Raw genomic sequence first — 21999 nt, forward strand, 5'->3', positions numbered from 1 at the left:
CCTCACAGGATGTTAAAATGGTATTTTTCTTGCCTCTATTTTAGCTGAAGCAAAAAGACAATACATATACCTTCCAAAATGACAGCATTTTACTGCACTTTTAAAGTGGATAAAAGAAAAAATAATTCTTAACTCCATCATTTACATTGAGGATAAAAAGATTCCTAGAAAATTTATAAAGAGGGTATTTGGAAGTGGTTATTGCTGTGTGGAAAGCTTCGGTCTGCTTCCTTGTCAAGGTGAAGGGCTAGGATTGGGTTTCCTTTTCTTCATCCAAGCCTAGCGTGGAGGCCATGAGGATGTGTACTGTAAACTTCCAAACTAAGAGCCCAGTTTCTGTATACTGAAATCTACTGTGTTACCCTCAGGCAACAGCCTAGAATTAGAAGAATACTGTGGCCAACCCATTACAGATAAATATGGGACTTCTCTGATCGCCAGCTTTGGCTTACAAGTTCCTCCAATAGCCTTTGCTGAGCTTTTCTTAGACTGCACTGCAGTCTAGGACCCTTCCAACTTGGCTTCCTTCCTCTCTTTTTCACTAAGAGTCAGGATTTTATTGCAGGTTTGAAACTTTCTCAGCCTTCTCCAACTCCCTCCCATGTTATCTCACAGACATCTTTGTTAATAATATCCTTGCACATTTAATCCCTTCTTGGCATATGCTTCTTGGAAGATCCAAACTAATTTAGGTGGCAGTAACAGCGTAACAGATGGCTGACCTGACTTACCCACTGCTTGCCAGGTGAAGATTCTGTCTTGGTAAGTGGGGCATGGCTAATCCCTGGAGCAAAGTGATGGCTCAATTGCTAAAACTATCACAACCAATGGCAACCTGGGAAAATGTCCCAGTGTATGGGAATGCTGTGGCAAGGGTAATGATGCAGGTACTTGAAAAATGGAGGGCTGCAGGGAGGTAACAAACAATGCATACAAAAATAATGGAGTTGACTGGTTACTGCTAAATTATGTTGACACCCTGCAGAAGGATAATGGGATTCTGAGGGCTTTTAGCAAGCACTTTATGGCTAATTATGAAAGCCAAAAAGTCCCTGTGGTGGCTTATAAGGAGGTCATTATTTCCAACAGTAGAAGAATATATAGTTGAGCAGCAGGCTCAAGGCCTCATTAACAATGAACTCTGGAGCTTCTGAGATGTTTAAATGCTCACTAAATCAGGTCTGTTATGCAAAGTTTATCTGCCTCCTAGACAAAGCCTGAGATCTTGAAACGTGGGACAAGTATATCCAGTTAAATGTCCCGAGTACATTGACTCTAACTACCCTGGATCTTTGGGGCTTGCAGAAGTACCTCACTCTTCCCTAGTAATTTCTAGTACTTCCACTTTCCCAAACGGCAATAGATCTCTCCATTCCCAGGAGCTGCTCTCACATCCTCTCTGGCTACCAGGCTAATAACTGACATTAAATCTCTGTGTAACCTGGCTAGAAATGTGCTAAGCCTGGTATCTAGAGGTGAAGCTGGCTGGGCTTCTGGGTCAGGTGGGGACTTGGAGAACTTTTATGTCTAGCTAAATGATTGTAAACACACCAATCAGCGCTCTGTGTCTAGCTAAAGGTTTGTAAATGCACCAATCAGCACTCTGTAAAAATGCACCAATCAGCACTCTGTAAAATGGGCCAATCAGTGCTCTGTAAAATGGACCAATCAGTAGGAAGTGGGCGGGCCAAATAAGGGAATAAAAGCTGGCTACCCAGTGCCAGCAGCGGCAACCGACTGGTGTCCTGTACCACACTGTGGAAGCTTTGTTCTTTCGCTTTTCACAATAAATTTTGCTCCTGCTCACTTTTTGGGTCTGCACTATCTTTATGAGCTGTGACACTCACTGAGAAGGTCTGTGGCTTCACTCCAGAAGTCAGCAAGACCAAGAGCCAAACAGAAGGAACAAACAACTCTGGACGCACCACCTTTCAGAGCTATAACACTCACTGCAAAGGTCTGTGGCTTCACTCCTGAAGTCAAGCGAGACCACGAACCCACCGGAAGGAAGAAACTCCGGACACATCTGAACATCTGAAGGAACAAACTCTGGACACATTATCTTTAAGAACTGTAACACTTTCCACGAGGGTTGGTGGCTTCATTCTTGAAGTCAGCGAGACCAAGAACCCACCAGAAGGAACCAATTCTGGACACAGTATGGGATGTAATAAACTATACATTTAAAGAATTGCAAAAGTTAGCACATACTTACCAATAAGTGATAACAGGGCACTCCTGGCATTGGATTTTGAAGATTCTCTATGAAAGGGGCCAGATGTAAGACTGGATACACAAAAAGTCACTGATTTGGGAGCACTTTCTTAGGACACAGGACTCAACCGCCTAGCAAAGATCCCAGGGGATGGAATAGACTGCCAGGTTTTCACAGAATTGCTAATTAAAATGCTCACATTCATGAGCATAATGGGCCCCCAAATAATAGAAGCCAGGAGGCTGCAATTACCATAATCAGCAGTAAACCTGATACATTTCCCTTGTGTTTGGAGGATGAGTAGACTGATGTCTTACTCCCTATGAAAAATCTAAATGGTAAGGGAATGGTTGGCTAGGATATGATGGAAAAGCTGAAAGGTAACTTAATTGGGCAGGCTACACAAATAGAGCTTGTTATAACAATAAACACAAATGTTTTCTATTGACGAGGTGTGGACCACCATAAAAGACATAGCCAGAGTGAAATCAGCTTAAATCTTGGCCAGCAGGACTTCCTAGGAAGTGCAGAGACCTCAGCAAACAGAAGCTGAAGATATTTCCACTTGCATAAAGGCTAAGAAAGAAAGAAGTGACAATCCAGAAGAGAAATACATTCACCGGGTCAAGGGAACTGTAGAGAAAAGATTGCCAATAATGAAAAGAAGTCTCCACAACCCACACAAGAATATCAACGAGATGGAGATTCAGGTTTAATATCTTCCAGAATTCCAACCTCCAGGTGGCCTAAGCTCTAAAAGAGAAAAGACCTTAAAGTTTACACCATCACAATGTTCTATATTCTAATTATTAACTGAGACAGTGTTTTGTGACCCATAAAGCTATCACCATCACAGTGCTTGCCTAAACTTGTCTTGGAGCAAGGGAATTACTAACCCAAATAAGTGAAAAACAAACTTGCTTCAGAATTGCATCACATGAGTCATAATTGATTCACTTTATAGTTAAACAAATTGGGGAAAACATTGATGAAGGTCTTGGTCAGTTAAGGCAACTGGTTCCCCAATAAGCTAACTAAAAATACCATGTTACGTAACTAAGGTGTATGGAAACAAGGTTAGACTCAAAGCTGTAATGATTTATATGGCAATGTGAAAATGATATAGAATGACAAGAGTCTGGCTTAAACTTCTTATAACATTTTTCATTCATTTAATTATCATCATACTTATTTTTATACCCATAAATTATGTTGAAGCAACTAAATATTATTTACACATTTTTGTCCCCAATATACCAATGTTTCACATCTTGATTGTGCTACTCTGTAGCTCTCTTTTCTAGTTTTCGTATCCGATTATTTTCTCATTCAGATTATTTCACTGTCTTTTTAAGTAAATAACATGGGTCTCCAAAACAATAGGAAATGAAGAAACCAATCATTGTACAATTGTTACCTTTTCTAAGTCCTTTAATCTCTCCCACAACCTCTAAAATTGCCTTTTCTTAAACTCAGAAATGACAGAACTTTGGAGATATGGCCTCTATTTCTATATCTTCAAGATAGCATAATCTTATGGTTCCTCTCCCATCTCAACTGTAAACCTAGTTGACTGCTTGTTTTTAACACTCTGGCTGACTTGCAATTAGTACTGGTGGCTCTCCACAGATCACTAGGTGGTTTGGAAGGTTTAGAAAAACAGGCAATAAAAGCATTTTATTTAAGTTTACAAATTTTAAATTTTATTGAATTACTTTTATTTTTTATTGTTTTTAAGACTCTTTGTTATCCAAACCGGAGTACAGTGGTGGCATCATAGCTCACTGCTGCCTCAAACTCCTCAGCTCAAGCAATCTTCCCACCTCAGCCTCCTGAGTAGCTGAGGCTACAGGCACACAACTAATTTATTTTATTTTTTAATGGAGATGGGATCTCTCCCATCTTGCCCAACCTGGTCTTGAACTCTTGGGCTCAAGTGATCCTTTTGCCTTGGCCTTCTGAAGTGCTAATATTACAAGTGTGAGAAATTTAACAATTTTAAAACATGAAATTAATTTATTTTCAAAATATTTAATATCACATTGTCTTTAAAAAATAATTACCTTTTAAAAAATGTATATGCTTTAGAAATATAGTGTCTGTTGGTCTTGGCTACATAAATTTCACAGGGTGTGGTTGATTTTATCTAACATATTCACAATATTTAATGTAATATTTTAGTTTTGTTATATTTGTATTAGGCTCTGTTATATACCAATATATGATTTGTGAGTTAAACAAGTAAAACATACTATGTTTTATTAAAAATGAAATTAGAAGAGCTTCAAGATGGCTAAGTAGAGGCATACAGCACTCGCCTCCTCCACAAAGAACCAAAATAGCAAGTAGTTAATCACACTTTGAATAGAGAATCTAGAGAGAATATTGGAGTTCAATAGAGAGATGATGGGCAACACTTAGGGCACAGGAGGAGAGAGAAGCAAGGCAGACACCGCCTCCAGGATTGGCTGCAAGACAAGAGAGGATCCCCAATGCAGGGAAGGGTAAGGGAGAGATCCCCATGGTCCACATTCCAACCATGAACTCCTGAAGCCCTAGTCCTAAACCATTATGGGTCCTGAGACTACCAAAAGGAGCTGCCTAGAGACCAAGCAATGGCATTGCTACCAAGAAGGATCTCACCCTCCCTTCCCACTGCCACCCTACTGTCCCAGGCTTAAACAGCTGCAGCATGTCATCATTTTGAGAGCAGACTGCATCATGCCCTGGGGCACAGGAACCCCTGTGCCCTACACTCCCTGGAGTCACTCCCTGGAGTCTACACTCCCTGGAGTCACTGACATCTCCCCATTTCCAAAGGTGGGGCTGCAGTGGTGCAATGCCAGCTGGATCCAGTGAAGTGGCAGGGTCCCCAGTACTCTAGCACACACAGACTATCCTGCACCTGGGGAACAAGTTCTGCAGCACACCAGAAAGACTACACTTGGGACAAAGGGAGCCAAAGCACATACTCCCCAGAGCCTGATGACAGCTTGCCTTGGGAGGCCACCAAAGACAGCAACCCTGACCCCACAGTAGCAGAGCACATGCCCTTAGTACAGGCTCTGCTATTGCCTGATAGTGTTGCTTCTTCCACCCTTAGAGGCTGAAGTGCATGCCACTGGTAGTGACCCTACCAACTTTGGCAGCAGGGCTGTCATGTACTTGCATGTACGCTAAGGAATGGCTTTCTCTGATGCTGCTGCTGCCACTGCCACTGCCACTAAGGGCTAACATGCATGCTACCCAAAGCCTGAGAACCTCCTGCTTACGGCTGTGGTCACTAACAGAAATCCCAACCCCTTCATTCTAGGAGGCCAGTGTTACTCTAATACAAAAACCAGACAAGGAAACAAGAAAATAAATGATAGACTAATGTCCCTGATGAACATAAATGCAAAAATCATCAATAAAATACATCAAATCCAACAGCATAATACACCATGATCAAATGAGATTTATCCCAAGAATCCAAGGATAGTTCAATATATGCAAATCAATAAATGTGATACATCAAATCAACAGAATGAAAGACAAAAAACACATGAGCACCTCAATTGACACAAAAAAGCATGTGATAAAATTCAACAGTTGTTCATGATGAAAATGCTCAACAAAGAAGACATAGAAGAAACATACCTCAACAATTATGTTGAGGTCTTTATTAAAAGACCATGTGTGACAAATCCACACGTAACCTCATACTGCATGAGGAAACACTGAACACTTTCCTCTACAAACTGGAACAAAACAAGGATGCTTACTTTCACCACTCCTATTCAACATACTGTACTGGAAGTCTTAGCCAAAGGTATCAGGCAACAGAAAGAAATAAAAGGCATCCAAATTGGAAAAGAGAACATCAAATTGTCCCTCTTTGCAGATGATATAATCTTATATTTAGAAAAACCTAAAGACTCCACCAAAAAAATATTAGATTTAATAAACAAATTCAATAAAATTGCAGGATACAAAAATCAACATACAAAAATTAGTACCAATTCAATACACCAATAATGAAATGGCTGATAAAAATAAAGAAAGCAATCCCATTTACTATGGTTACAAAAACAATAAAATACCTAGGAATAAATTTAACCAAGGAGGTAAAAGACCTCTAGAAAACTACAAAACACTGATGAAAGAGATAGAAGACATAAACAAACGGAAAAACATAACATGCTCATGAATCAAAAAACTAATATTATTAAAATGACAGTACTACCCAAAGAAATCTACAAATTCAGTGCAATCTCTATCAAAATATCAATGTCATTTTTAACAGAATTACAGAAAAAGTCCTAAAATTTGTATGGAATGAAAAAAAAAAGAAGAAGAAAAAAAAATAAAGAACCCAAACAGCCAAAGCAATCCTGAGCTGGAGCTATTCAAAGCTGAAGGCATCACACTACCTGACTTCAAAATATAGTACAAGGCTATAGTAACCAAAACTGCATGGAATTGGTGTAAAAACAGATACACTGACCGCTTGAACAGACAAACGTTCAGGAAATAAATCCATGTATATACAGCCAACTGATTTTAAACAAGGGTGCCAAGAACATACACTGGGTAATGGAGAGCTTATCAAATAAATAGTGCTGGGAAAAGTAGATATCCATGTGCAGAAAATGAAACTAAACCCCTATCTCTCACAGTGCACAGAAATCAACTCAAAATGTATTAAAGACTTAAACATAAGACCTGAAAATACAAAATTAGAAGAAAATGTAAATACTACAGGACAAAGATTTTATGACTAAGATCTCAAAAGCACAAGCAACAAAAACAAAAATAGATAAATGGGACTATTTTAAGTTAAAAGCTTCTGGACAGCAAAGAAACAACCAATATAATGGAGAGACAACCTGTTAAATGGGAGAAAATATTTGTGAACTACTCATCTGACAAGAAACTGATATCCGGAATATACAAGGAAATCAAAAAACTCAACAGCAAAAAACCCAACAACAATAAACAATCTCATTAAAAAGTGAGCAAAGGACATGAATAGACATTTCTCAAAAGACATACAAATGGCCAATGGGTATATGAAAAAAATGCTGTATGAAAAAAATGCACAACATCACTAATGAGGAAAATGAAAAATCAAAACTACAATGATATATTATCTTACCCCAGTTGGCATGACTGCTATCAAAAAGACAAACAAAAAACAGATAATGGCAAGGATACAGAGAAAAGGGAACTCTTACACACTGTTGGTGTGAATGTAAATTATTACAGCCATTATGGAAAACAGTATAGATATTTCTCAAAAACTAAAAATAGAACTACCACAGTGAGCACAAAGTAATTCTTTTCATTATAAAGTTGTAAAGTTCATCATTCAACACAGAAAAGAACCTAGTTTATAGGGCATCTTTCAAGGTTGCGATTCTCATAGCAAAAAAAAAAAAAAAAAGAAGTATTAATGCTGAGAAATATGCCAAATGATGTAAAGGCAAACATGCTCAGGGAAAAAGCAGAATAAACATTTGGCAAAATTATTTAATAAATGGTATTTGTTCTTGTGGCATAATATGTAAGACAAGCAATGTGAAAGAGACAACTATTTCTATGTCTGTGCAATAGCTTTACAAATTGATATATTTGTTGAATCTGGAATATAAATCAAGCCTTGATGTATGTGAGAAAGGAGCCCTCAACCACTTTGTTTTCTTGTGTATTAAAACCTTATGCCCATGCCAAAATGGAAGACTTAAAAAAATACTGAATTAATGCTATGGACTGAATAGTGTGCCCTAAAAATTCATACGTTGAAGCCCTAAGCCCAAGTGTGACTGTACATGGGGATAGGATCTTTTGGAGATAATTAAGGTTAAATGAAATCATAAGAGTAGGATCTTAATCCTTTTGGATTGTGCCATAACAAGAAGAGAAAGATCGCTCCTCTCTACCCCCAACCTCTGCCTCTCCATGTGAGGACACAATGAGAAGACAGCAGGCTGCAAGCCAGGAAGAGAGTCTTCATCAGAACACAATCATGTTGCCACCCTGATTTCACACTGCCAGCCTCCAGAACTGTTAGAAAATTAATTTCTGTTACTTAAACCACCTAGTCCACGGGATTCTGTTATGGCAGCTCTAGCTGACTAAGATAATTACTATTAACTTTTACGAGAGAGCTGGTCTAGGGAGTTTTGGTTATATGAACACGGATAGCAATGGTTTTATTGAGTGAATAAGAAAAGTAGCATCTGAAAGCCAGTCCACTAATAGTTTTAGCTACAGAAAATTGTTAATAGTAAATAATATGCCTCCTGATTTTGAGTCAGTATTGAATAAAAACAAAACTTGTGACTTTAAAAATTACAGCTACAAAATATACATCCTTTTGAGATGATGTGCCAAGAAGGAGCAAGTAGACACATTCTGTATTTTCACACTAAAAAACACTGACTAGTGATGACTTCCAATACTTCAAAACAATTTTTTTAAGTTGAAAATATTTACAATAAATATCTTCATAAAATATCAGTATAGCTAATTCTATAATTTCAAGTGCATTTCCTCAATTCCACTTTAACAAAATAGTCAATGTTTTCATTAGTACAAATATATCACTTTAGGTTCAAATATCACATAATTTTTTTTAAAAATGAGAAGACAAACTGTAAACTTGGAGAAAATGTTTGTGAAAGACATATTTGATAAAGGCCGTCATCTAAAATATACAAAGAAGTCTTAAGACTGAACAACAAGAAAATGAACAAATCAATTAAAAAATGGGCAAAAAAACCTAGATAGACAACTCACCAAAGAAGACATAAGGATGGTTTTAGGTCTTACATTTAAGTCTTTAACCATCTTGAGTTAATTTTTGTATAAGATGTAAGGAAGGGGTCCAGTTTCAGTTTTCTGCATACGGCTAGCCAGTTTTCCTGATGCCATTTATTAAATAGGGAATCTTTTCCCCATTTCTTGTTTTTGTCAGGTTTGTCAAAGAAGAGATGGTTGTAGACATGTGATGTTATTTCTGAGGCCTCTGTTCTGTTCCATTGGTCTATATCTCTGTTTTGGTACCTGTACCATGCTGTTTTGGTTACTGTAGCCTTGTAGTAAAGTTTGAAGCCAGGTAGCATGATGCCTCCAGCTTTGTTCTTTTCACTAGGATTGTCTTGGGTATGCAGGCTCTTTTTTGGTTCCATATGAAATTTAAAGTAGTTTTTTCTAATTCTCTGAAGAAAGTCAATGGTAGCTTGATGGGGATAGCATTGAATCCATAGTTACTTTGGGCAGTATGGCCATTTTCATGATATCGATTCTTTCTGTCCATGAGCATGGAATGTTTTTCTATTTGTTTATGTCCTCTTATTTCCTTGAGCAGTGATTTGTAGTTCTCCTTGAAGAGGTCCTTTACATCCCTTGTAAGTTGTATTTCTAGGTATTTTATTCTCTTTGTAACAATTGTGAATGGGAGTTCACTCGTAATTTGGTTCTCTATTATCAGCATATAGGAATGCTTGTGATTTGTGCACATTGATTTTGTATCCTGAGACTTTGCTGAAGTTGCTTATCAGCTTAAGGAGATTTGGGGCTGAGATGATGGGGTTTTCTAAATATACAATCATGTCACCTGCAAACAAACAATTTGACTTCCTCTTTTCCTAATTGAACACCCTTTATTTCTTTCTCTTGCCTGATTGCCCTGGCCAGAACTTCCAATAAGATGTTGAATAGGAGTGGTCTGAAGAAAACCTAGGCAGTGCCATTCAGGACATAGGCATGAGCAAAGACTTCATGACTAAAACACCAAAAGCAATGGCAACAAAAGCTGAAATTGACAAATGGGATCTAATTAAACTAAAGAGCTTCTGCACAGCAAAAGAAATTATCAGAGTGAACAAGTAACCTAAAGAATGGGAGAAAACTTTTGTAATCTATCCATCTGACAAAGGGCGAATATCCAGAATCTACGAAGAACCTAAACAAATTTACAAGAAAAAAAAAAAAACATCAAAAAGTGGGCAAAGGGTATCAACAGACACTTCTCAAAAGAAGACATTTATGCGGCCAACAAACATATGACAAAAGGCTCATCATCACTGGTCATTAGAAAAATGCACATTAAAATCACAGTGAGATACCATCTCACACCAGTTAGAATGGTGATCATTAAGAAGTCAGGAAAGAATAGATGCGGGCAAGGACGTGGAGAAATAGGAACACTTTTATACTGTTGGTGGGAGTGTAAATCAATTCAACCGTTGTGGAAGACAGTGTGGCAATTCCTTAAGGATCTAGAACCAGAAATACCATTTGACCCAGTAATCCCATTACTGAGTATATACCCAAAGGATTACAAATCATTCTGCTATAAAGACACATGCACATGTATGTTTATTGCAGCACTATTCACAATAGCAAAGACTTGGAACCAACCCAAATATCCATCAGTGATAGACTAGATAACAAAAATGTGACATATACACCATGGAATACTATGCAGCCATAAAAAAGGATGAGTTCATGTCCTTTGCAGGGACATGGATGAAGCTGGAAACCATCATTATCAGCAAACTAACATAGAAACAAAACCAAACACCACATGTTCTCACTCATAAGTGGGAATTGAACAATGAGAACACATGGACATGGACATAGGATTGGAACATCACACACCGGGGCTTGTCAGGGACTGGGCTGCTAGGGGAGGGATAGCATTAGGAGAAGTACCTAATGTAGATGACGGGTTGATGGGTGCAGCAAACCCCCATAGCAAGGTATACCTATATAACAAACCTGCACATTCTGCGCATATATCCTAGAACTTAAAGTATAATTTTTAAAAAGATATACAGATGGTAAATAAGCATATAAAAAGATGCTCCCCATTATATGTCATTAGGGAAAAGCAAATTAAAATTTATTATCTTTATTATTTATGTATTGATTTGGTAAGATATTGCTTTAAAAAAAGCTATTAGACTATAAGTGCCCCCAATATTTATATATGTTGCCTCAATGTTCAAAGCTTATCTTTTTTTTAGCAAGTTGATTTGTGTCTTAACTTTAATTCTATGCTAATTAGAAAATAACTAAAAGAAAGGACAATTTACCCAGTCCATCAGTGGTAGTCATGGCAGGAAACAGAATGCACAAACTAATTATTGCAAAGAGTTTAATGGAGAAAGTGTTCATAAACATGTGTTCAGGTTTGTAGGAATCCATTAAAGGACTGTGAAATATCCTGAGACAAGTGACATCATTCGTTAATATTGCTAGGCCTGAGACGTCCAGGAGAGCTGACAAGAACACAGCTAGCAAGATAACTAACTCTAGGAGCTGGACCTCTTAACAAGACTTGTTTGGTCTTTGGTAGAGGAACATAGCCTCTTCCAACCCCAGTACAAGCAAGAGAGGAGCCAAGCCAAGGGAATATACACAGAGGACCTCTTCTTTCTCCAGGATTATGATCTGCTTGTGACTGTTGATTTGCAGAACCCAACTAGAAGTCAAAGGGCAAGGGAGCCTTGGTATAGTTGTGGTACATATAGGCCAAGTCTCTGAGGTACGGATCAAAGAGGTGAGGAGTGTGGTATGTGTAGACAAGCATGTTGTTGGGGGCAGATACACACACACAGCTACTGTGATGAAAACTCTACAAAAGATCTGGAAGATAACTGAATTTAAAAGTCAAGAAATTGATTAAGAAATTAAGGCTGGGCACAGTGGCTCACACCTGTAATCCCAGCACTTTGGGAGGCCGAGGCGGGCGGATCACGAGGTCAGGAGATAAGACCATCCTGACTAACACATCCTGACTAACACAGTGAAACCCTGTCTCTACTAACAAATATAAAAAATTAGCCAGGCATGGTGGCAGGTACCTGTAGTCCTAGATACTCGGGAGGCTGAGGGAGGTGAATGTTGTGAACCTAGGAGACGGAGCTTGCAGTGAGCCGAGATCGAGCCACTGCACTCCAGCCTGGGCCACAGAGCGAGACCCCATCTCAAAAAATAAATAAATAAATAAAAACCTGAGGTTCCCATTATTAGATGAATTGTTCAAGGTTACACAAAAATTGACCTCTAAATACATTTACCCATTTGTCTAGCATAATTCTTAGCATTTGTTGACATCTCAAAGAGATAGAAAAATTAGGAGGAATCATGGTCTATTTAAAAAATTTATAAGCCAGAGGGGTATAAGAAAGTCAAAGCAGGAGATCTAGGGCCTTATTTTTACTAGAGAATATGAGAGAGAGAATAAGAGAGAGAGAATAAGAGAGAGAGAATAAGAGAGAATAAGAGAGAGGGAGAATAAGAATGGATATGAATATACAGGGAGTTTAGCTTTTGTTAAAATGATGCATTAACTTTGGAGAACATGCTGCACAGTAGTAACCATTACTCATTTTGAGCATTTTGCTCCAAAGTCAGAACATGTGTGAATTTAGATTTTCCTGAAGCTCACGTGCAAACTTCAGTTTGGGAGGTGTGATGGCATGGACAGCTTTGGCTGGTTCACTTTATGCTGACTCTCAGATAAAATAGAATCTTGATTTTGGCAGCCAGAGGTTTTACTCTTTTGACCCAAGGCTCTATCTATCCACACATCCACCCGCCCACCCACCCTTTCACCAAGGGTGGTAATAGGAGACTCAATATTCACTTTTAAAACAAATTTCTCATTTTTGTGTGCCTGTAAACAAAAGGCATATATAATGAAAGTCACTATGATTATTTTAAATTGTGTTTATTATTGCTTTCTAAAGAACGGCAGTAACAATAAGAAGTACATTATGTAAAAGTGATTGGAAAATTAAAGTGGAAACTGATAGAACACTATCAGGCAGGCTCCATGGTTGAGTTGACATTTCACTCTCATTTTTACAAACACCTAAAGAAGATTAAAATAAGTTTCTGAAATATAGTCTGGTTAAGCAACATTTTTGTGTCATTTTAATGGTTAAAATTAGAGTAGACTCCATTGCAATGTCAACGAAGTATTGTTAAGGAAAAGGACTAACAGTGCCGATCGGTGGCCTGGCACTGAGAAATTGAACATAAATCAATGCAAAACTAAACAGAAGTTCCAAGAATGTAAATTTGGCTTACCCCTCCGATAAGCCAACTTCTTAGCCTGGAACATGGCTTCTTATGGCAAACCATCCATTCTTAATATAAGACAATGATGTTTGAATAAAATAAATTTTTATGGATTAGCTGTCATTTAAGTGGTTGTTTATAATTTAATTCTTTCTATGAAAAACATTTTTTCCTGTCTGTCAAAACTAAAACCATTACTTCAACCCTAAACACACAAATTTTGTTTTTTAAATGTCATTATAAACAATGTCACAGTAGCCTTATGAGTCCAAGCTGAATCAAAATTATTTTTAAAAAAACTTAAATAGAACAATTATTACATTGCTTCTTGCATTTCCAATTTAAGGTAACAATATATAGTCATCCAGATAGAACTCACTATGACTCAATGGATCTACCTTTATGATACTTCTTTCTAAATGTACCATGCATATTGAGTACTATGACAAAGCAGGAAGTTGCTCAATAACAAATAGTTTTTGAATTGAACATTCTATATGTAGAGTTTACTTTCATAGCTCTAATCTTAACCTTAACAATAGAATAGTAATTCCAGAGTTAACCGTTAAATAGATCTTAAAGGTGTAAAAGACCCACTAACTTTATGCCATAAATTATGAGGTACAGACTTCTTTAACCGTATACTTGTTACTGTTCTAATAAAATCCACTTCAGAGATGGAGAAAATTCCTAGAACAGCATCCTTCTTTGCTGCTGTGTTCATTTTATTCATTGCAATAAAACAAATCTCATTTTGAAAGGCTTTGAATAGAAACCTCATATAAACTCTTCTCTATTCCATTATGTTCTATACCTCTTACTCTAAGAAATATTTATTTTGGCAGGCAACTCCAGTCATGCAGATAGGTTAAGTGGTAGGATATTGACCATGGCTTATTGGAGAAGTGAAAAGGCAACACATCCCTTTCAAAAACATCTTCCCTTCCTATAAAACATACCACTGATAATTTCACTAGTATTGTACTGTATTCCTGGCCATTTTAGAATCAGAATCAGAAAATAATTTCTGAAGAAAAAATGTAATTAACTCAATTTCCTTATTCAACAAATAGGGAAATTAAGTGTCAGATATATTCAATTATTTGGCTAAAGTCAACAAACCACACAAATAATAATAGATATAGGACTGTGGGCTGTCTTCTGATTCCCCATCAGTATACTTTTGCTTTATTAAGCTTTCTTTAATATAAGTCACCAAAAAATGCTTAGCTTGCGTTAGTGATCTTAGCTTCCTCTTTCAGTTTCTTGTCTACCTAATCCAAAACATATACCCTGGTGCAGCAGGATGTATTAATAATTTGCACATACTTTGCCTTGGCTTGTAATGAAAAAACTATGGCAAACACTATCATCCATACATTTTTGATCCATAAGCTGGAGCTGCCCTGAATGACCTTTAGGCTGAGATGGGGGTCATTGTTACCTCAGCAAAAGTCAGGGACAAATTTCAAGTAACCTTTCTAAGGGAATAATATTCCCTGTAGGTAAGCTTCCTGCAGAACACGTGTCTGAGGATTTAGTCCTCTACCAGGTGTTTTCCATAAGCACTGGGATGTTCCTGATAACAACCCCAAGGTGGAAATCATGGCGTTTTCATGAGACAGGACTTGTTTACACACACATACATAGACACACACACACACACACACACACACAATTCCAGAGGACACATGTGGAACTGTTGGAAACAGAACTTAGAATTGTTAGAGATCCCTTCATGAGACACATCACAGTGGTTGCCATACCTCACACATATACACACAATGTGGTCTCCCACTGGACCTCCCAGTTTAGTCCCAATAATTCAAGTTAAGTTCAGCCCCTGTCAAATGGACTGCCTCAAGGCAGTCAGTTTCAAGTAGCCCTGCTTGCTGATGCCAATTAATTTGTTCCACAAGGTGTAGGCATCAGGAAATGTCCTCTGAGGAAAGAGCAGGAGCTGGGGCCATCCCCTGGTCTCTCACTATAAAAGACTTCAGGAAAGGGATGGTTTGTTTGAATTCAAGGTGCTTGCAGCAGCTTGGAAAGTAGTGTGGGATAAATGGCCCACAAAAGCAACCTAAAGAGCTGTACAGGTGGTTTCCTCCTGGGAGGAAGGCTGCAAGAGCCATTTCTGAAAGACAAGTATCATTAAATCCCCTGCCTCTACTGCCGAGGAGCCTAATGTGTTTCCTCCTTAGGTGCCCTGGATTTTGCTATTCTTTGTTACAAAGTCTTCAGGTCCAATTTCATTAACTATAACTACATTTTTTCTGTCATTCCATACTGAACTTTTCATCCAGAAAGTCAATGCAAAGGAAAAAACAAAAGGAGTTTCACAGAAACTTTTTCATGCAATCTAAACATATTTAAGCCCAAATCTCCAAAGCCCCCTTTACAGCCAGGTCGATGTGGGGTTACCTTTAGGAGAAAGACAGTCACATTGTTCTGCCAAGCGGAATGCTCTGAGGGAAATCCTGAAATTTACAGTGTTTCTAATTAATCTAAACTATTCTTCATCCTTTTTGTTCAAATCATAACCTAATTTTTAAAAAAAGCCTGGTGGGATCAGCCTTATTATATGCCATTGCTTTTTATAATTTATCTCTAATCTTGTAAACAATACTGCACTATTACACCAGCTGTATAATGATGAAATTGAAGTTCAGAAAGGTTTAGCGACTTTTCCAATGATGTATAGGTAGCAGATGGTCCCAGTATGAATTTAGTTTTGACTGTACCGAAATGTGGTGTACATTATACTTCAAAAATCTTTAAGCTGCTCCATAGAATGGTTTTAGGTGCAGAAGAAGAGAATGTGTGAAGTAGGGGCTGATTACAAAAAGGTGAAAAGAGCACATTCTAAACTTTCCACCCCATTTGAACTAGATCACCTCTTCCTTGATGATAGATAGATAATAGGTAGATAGATGGATTCTGAAGAACATTTTGTTTGAATAGATGTTTAAGAACTAGACAGATTAAGTAAGCTAAGTAACTGCAAGGTAACTAAGTAGACTTTTAAGAACTTTTTGTTTTGGTAGATTTTTTAAAGAAAAAAATAAACCACTAAGCTTCACCATGCTGTATCTGCTTAAAAACAAAAAGGTGAAGATGCTCCCATGTCAAACTTCATGTCCCTAGATAGGCCAAAAACATTCATGCACTATATACTTGAAATTTTCATTAGTGTTCCTAAAGATTGGTTAGAAGACAGAATTTTGAAGAAAGAATCATCTATAAGTATGTGCATGGACCATTTAACCCAAAGTCTCTTTATGTATCAGTTTAGGAATTTCTCGAGAAAAGCAGCATTTATATTTACTACAGTTATGGTTACACATCTATAGAGGCAACATGTGGAACAATAAAAATCCAGTATTGCCATATGTATTGACCAGCTCCTTCGGGATAAGCTCTTTATCAGGCCTTGTAATAGATACCAAAAAAAAAAAAAAAATAGAAGTCATTGTAGTATGACTAAATCTGGCTCTATTAAAACATGGGTTAAGTTGAGTTGCAACCTATGATAAGAGACCTACTTCATAAACATATAAACTCAGGTTTGAGGGCCATAGTAGTAAGAAGTAACGATGGTATAAGTAGTGACATTAGTAGTATTAGCAATTACTGTAACCGTCAACATTGTCAAGGGTTTAACCTGTGTTAAGCTATGTAATAAAAAGTTTTTATGCATAAAGCTGACTCATTTAATTTCCACTTTAATTCTCAATTCTCAACTTCAGTTTTAGAAATACAGTATTAAATATAAAGAAACTAAAACTGAAAAGGTTAAACAGATTGCTAGTAAGTTAAGCAACGGCTTCTCAGTAACAGACAAGCATTCAGGTGCAGACCTCTCTGACTCTAGAGTCTGTGCACTTATACTACAGTTGCTCAGAGAAGACATCTGAGAAAGCCTATTAGGAAGAGACAGAATAAGATATCTAGGATAAGGTGAGTCCTTCCTCAAGTCAGAAAGAACTACAGAAAGAAATTTGTTTAAAACAGGCCCAAGGGATTTATTTTGGACCTCCACTTCTGTCCAAAAGATTGAGTAAAAGGACTTGGATTTATCTTTCTGCTTAACACAGCCAAAAAAAATGAATATATGAAATAGGCACTGGACACCTAGACAATTAATGACCACGATTCTTGAGAGGTGGAAACAAATCAGGTGAGTCTATGTTTGCCGCAGCTTACTGCCATGAAAGACAGAACACAGGGTGGGGAGCCCAGGTAGATGCCAACATAGCCAAGACCAGGGAGAAGAAAAAAAGCCAGACTCAAAAATTCATAATAAAGTTCAAGGGCCTATAAGCAACAAAGCAATGTTGAAAAGGAACAAACATGAAAGACTAACCCTACAGGATTGCAACACTTAAAGTTATAGTAATCCAGACAGTGTGGCACTGGAATATAGTTAGACACATATACCAATGGAACAGAATAGAGATTTCACAAACAACCCAACACATATAAATGACTGATTCTTAACAAAGCTTACATGCAATCAACTGAAGAAAGCATAGTTTAAAGAAATAATGCTTGGACAATATTCATATGTAGAAAAATATTCTTTAATACATACTTCATATTAAAAATAAACTAAAAATGAATTATGTAATTAAATGTAAAACCCAAAATAAACTGCTCAAGGAAAACATGAGAAAATATTTATTAACTTGCATTAGGGAAATATTTCTTAAATACGATGTATAAAACACAAGCCCTAAAAGAAAAAGTGAACAAATTGACTTTATCAAAATTAAAAGCTTCTACTTTTTTTTTTTTTTTTTTTTTTGGCTAGTCAAGTGAAGCAGTGGAGGTGGATAAGGAACAAAGAAATCTGTAACTGGTAGTTATCAATTAGTTCTAAACACCACTGCATTCAGATGATCAAAAGTTTCCACTTTTTAAAGACACTTATAGGAGAAAATATTTCAAAGCATATATCTGATAAAGAATTGTATCCAGAATATACAAATAACTCATACTCAATAATAAACAGAATAGGAAATACGAAAATATTTGAAAAGACACAAAGAATAGTGAATGGTACATAAACACATAAAATGATGCTCAACATATTTACTTATTAGATAAATGCATATTAAAACCATAATGGTATACCAATATATGCTTTTAGGATGGCTAAAATGTAAAAGGCTCTCTATACCAAGTAGTGGTAAGAATGTGAAGGAACCAAAATTTCCATGCACTGCTAGTTTCAATGTAAAATAGTACAAAAACTTTGGAAAACCATTACTTAAAATGTTAAATTTAAAGAAAAATTTCTGAAATGATAAAGATACACTGACCATATAATCCAGGCATTCTACTCCTAGATATTTACCTCCTCTCCTCCAAAAATTAGAATGTATATCCACACAGACTTGCACACAGATGTTTACAGCAGCTTTATTAAAATGTCCAAAAGTCAAAATGTCCTTCCAGAAGTGAATATATAAACAATCGTGCTACATTGGTACAATGCATCAGTACTAAATAATACAAAGGAATGAACTATTGGCACACAACAAAATGGATGAATCTCAAAATAATTTCACTGAGTTAAAGAAGCCAAACAGAAAGGAGGATATACTGTATGATTCCATTTATATAAAATTCAAGAAAATGCAAACCGATCCACAGTGACAGAAAGCAGAATAACGGTATTCTGGAGATGGTAGGGTGAGAATGGGAGAAGGGATTAAAAAGGGGGCACCAGGAAACATTTGGAAGGAGATGGATATATTTGTCAACGCGATTGTGGTGATACTTTAATGGGTTATATGACATGTCAAAACTTATCAAATTTTACACTTAATATATGTGAAGCTTGTTATGTATCAGTTAAATCCCATAAAACTATTTTTTAAAAAATAAGAGACATTAATCTCAAATATGTCCTGGTGAAATCAATTTAAACTGCAATTTGACCATGAATAACAAAAGAGGCTCAGTAGCTATTTTGTAATTGCTACTTCAATGTAGTTTCACTGATTTTCATATTTTGATTTTTGCAAATGTCTCCATTAGACTCCTTTCTTTCTGTAAACAACTTTTTTGAAATAACTTATCTTGTTTATATCTAAAAAGGTCAAGTTAAATTGAATGGAAATCAAAGTTTTCCATATCTATCTTCAGACTAGGAATTGACCAGGTTATAATTGATCCCAGACACTCTGTCACAAAGAAATCACTTACATCATCTTCTGAAGCCCACCGAGATGCAAATTAACCAGCTATTCCCAAGAGAGCTGATTACACTGGCTTGTCAACTTCAAACACTTAATTAACAAGTTCTTGGGCTGACCCCTCTTAGACGTCTAGAATCTAAGAAAATAAATATAAAAATTACAAAAGGATTTTAAATGTGTCATATCTTAGCATCAATTAAGGAAAAAGTCAACATATTTAATGCTGGACCTTTTGAAAGGTATTGAATAGATTTAGTATCAAAATAAATTATTAATTTTGGAATAAACAAATTCATGGCTATAATACCATTGAGAATTATACTGTGCTGTTTCTGTGCTGATCTTGTGTTTCTGGCCCTATTCCTCCATCTGGTCCTTTTTACACTATTCTATACAATTCTATCTACTATGCAATTATCTGCTGTGATCACAATTACAGTACAAAATGATGTGAACTCCACTTATCCTGCAAGGTACAGAGGATCACACCCTGCTGAAGAAGAAACTTGGGAAAAGATAGGCCACATTGTTAAATAAAGGACGTAGAAAAGGAGGACTTTGGTAATTTTGCAAATATTGAGATAAAATGTAATATTTATGATGCTATATAAAGCATTAATATTTGCAAGCTAATAGGAGATACATATAATACTCTGTTCATGCCATACTTGGCATATATTGCCTTTTGATTTGCTAGGTATATAAAAAGCAGATTGATAGAAAAATCAATGCTTACAGTTCAGAATATTTGTCCATAGGATTTTTATCTTATAGTTTATCTAATATTATAACTCACTGTTTGTTCTGTGCATGGAGACTTGGTACATGTTGTGTGTCCTTCAACAGTCACACCTGTTTCTTACTGTTTTGAAAGATATCTCAACAATTTGAGGTACATGTCCCTCAGGGTGAATCCACTACATTGCCTAAAATTTAAGTCAGACCATTTGAAACATATCATCTACATATAATGAACAAAAATATATTTTCAAGTATTTTAGCAGAAAAACAATAAGACAAAACATTATTTGTAAACATATTAGGCTAATATCAAAATCTAAGGAGAATAAGAATAATGTGCCAACTGGTCTACCTCCTGCAACATTATGGTGGGTAGGCAAGAAGAATAAAGCACCTTATAAACATAATGGACATCCCAGGAGATCCTAAGGGTATGGTTAGGTATCCTATAAAGGAGAGCATTCTTAGAGAAAAAAAAAAAAAGGATTCCAAGCTGCAACCTGTGATCTACTTCCTGACTGAGCTTTCCTTACTCAGTTAGTCTAAGTATGTAGAAGAGATTCAGTAGCTGTTTGTATTCATTTGCTAGGGCTGCCTTAAGAAAATGCTACAGACTGGGTGGCTTAAACAAAAGATTTATTTTTTCACTGTTCTGGAGAGTAGGAATCTGAGACCAAGGTGTCAACTGGGTTGATTTCTTCCAAGGTGTTACCCCTCAACTTGTGGGTAACCACCTTTCATCTGTGTGTTCATATGATCTTCTGTGGGTCTGTTTAATTTCCTTTTTTAATATTTTTTTGAGACAGTGTCTTACTCACCCAGGCTGGAGTGCAGAAGTGCAGTGGCATGATCACAGCTCACTGCAGCCTTGACCACCTGAGCTCAAGTGATCCTCCCACCTCAGGCTCCCTAGTAGCTACAATTACAGGCATGTGCCACAATGCACAGTTAATTTTCTCTGTGTGTGTGTGTGTGTGTGTATTTTCTGTAGAGACAGGGTTTCACCATGTTGCCCAGGCTGGTCTCAAACTTCTGAACTTAAGCGATCCACCTTCCTCAGCCTTCTAAAGTGCTCAGAATACAGGCATGAGCCACCACAGCCAACCTCCTTTTAAGGACAACAGTCACACTGGATCACAACGCACCCTAATTTTACCTTAATTATCTCTTTAAAGGCCCCATCTCCAAATACAGTCACATTCTTAGTACTGAGAGTTAGGGCTTCAACATATGAATTTGAGGGATAATATGGTTTGGCTGTTTCCCCACCCAAATCTCATCTTGAATTGTAGTTCCATAAGAGGCTTTTTCCCCACCTTTCACTCTGCACTTCTCCTTCCTGCTATCATGTGAAGGATGTATTTGTTTCCCCTTCCACCATGACTAAGTTTCCTGAGGTCTCCATAGCACCGCGGAACTGTGAGTCAATTAAACTTCTTTCCTTTATAAGTTACCCAATCTCAGGCAGTCCTTTATAGCAGCATAAGAATGGACTAAGGGGAGACACTATTTGGCCCACAACATCATTCAATGTGATACACCATCCTGATATCACACAGATGCCATTCTATCACACACACACACACACGGTTTCTAAGGGGAAGACAGAAGTAAGGCCAAATTTTGGAGAAAGGGGAGATTAACAGTTTTGTTTTGGCTTATATATTTAATATAATTAATTTAGTTTTGGGGGTAAATTCAATATGGCTGAGATAATGATGATTATAATAATTACTCTCTGTTTCATCTTGCTTTCTCTATAAC

General features: G+C 36.9%; 1 long non-coding RNA gene across 1 annotated transcript in view; it reads right to left on the reverse strand.

Moving 5' to 3' along the window:
- Positions 1 to 21638, reverse strand: part of LOC129049100 (uncharacterized) — a 98283-nt gene extending 76645 nt beyond the window's left edge. Inside the window, exons 1-3 of the long non-coding RNA XR_008511893.1 lie at positions 21552 to 21638; positions 20291 to 20420; positions 19502 to 19630 (exon numbers count right to left, since the gene is read on the reverse strand). This is a non-coding gene — a long non-coding RNA (uncharacterized LOC129049100). The remainder of the gene's footprint in view (positions 1 to 19501; positions 19631 to 20290; positions 20421 to 21551) is intronic.
- Between the last annotated feature and the right edge of the window lie 361 nt (positions 21639 to 21999).

This window comes from Pongo abelii, chromosome 10 (assembly GCF_028885655.2).
Source record: "Pongo abelii isolate AG06213 chromosome 10, NHGRI_mPonAbe1-v2.0_pri, whole genome shotgun sequence".
In the NCBI taxonomy this organism is placed as follows: Eukaryota; Metazoa; Chordata; class Mammalia; order Primates; family Hominidae; genus Pongo; species Pongo abelii.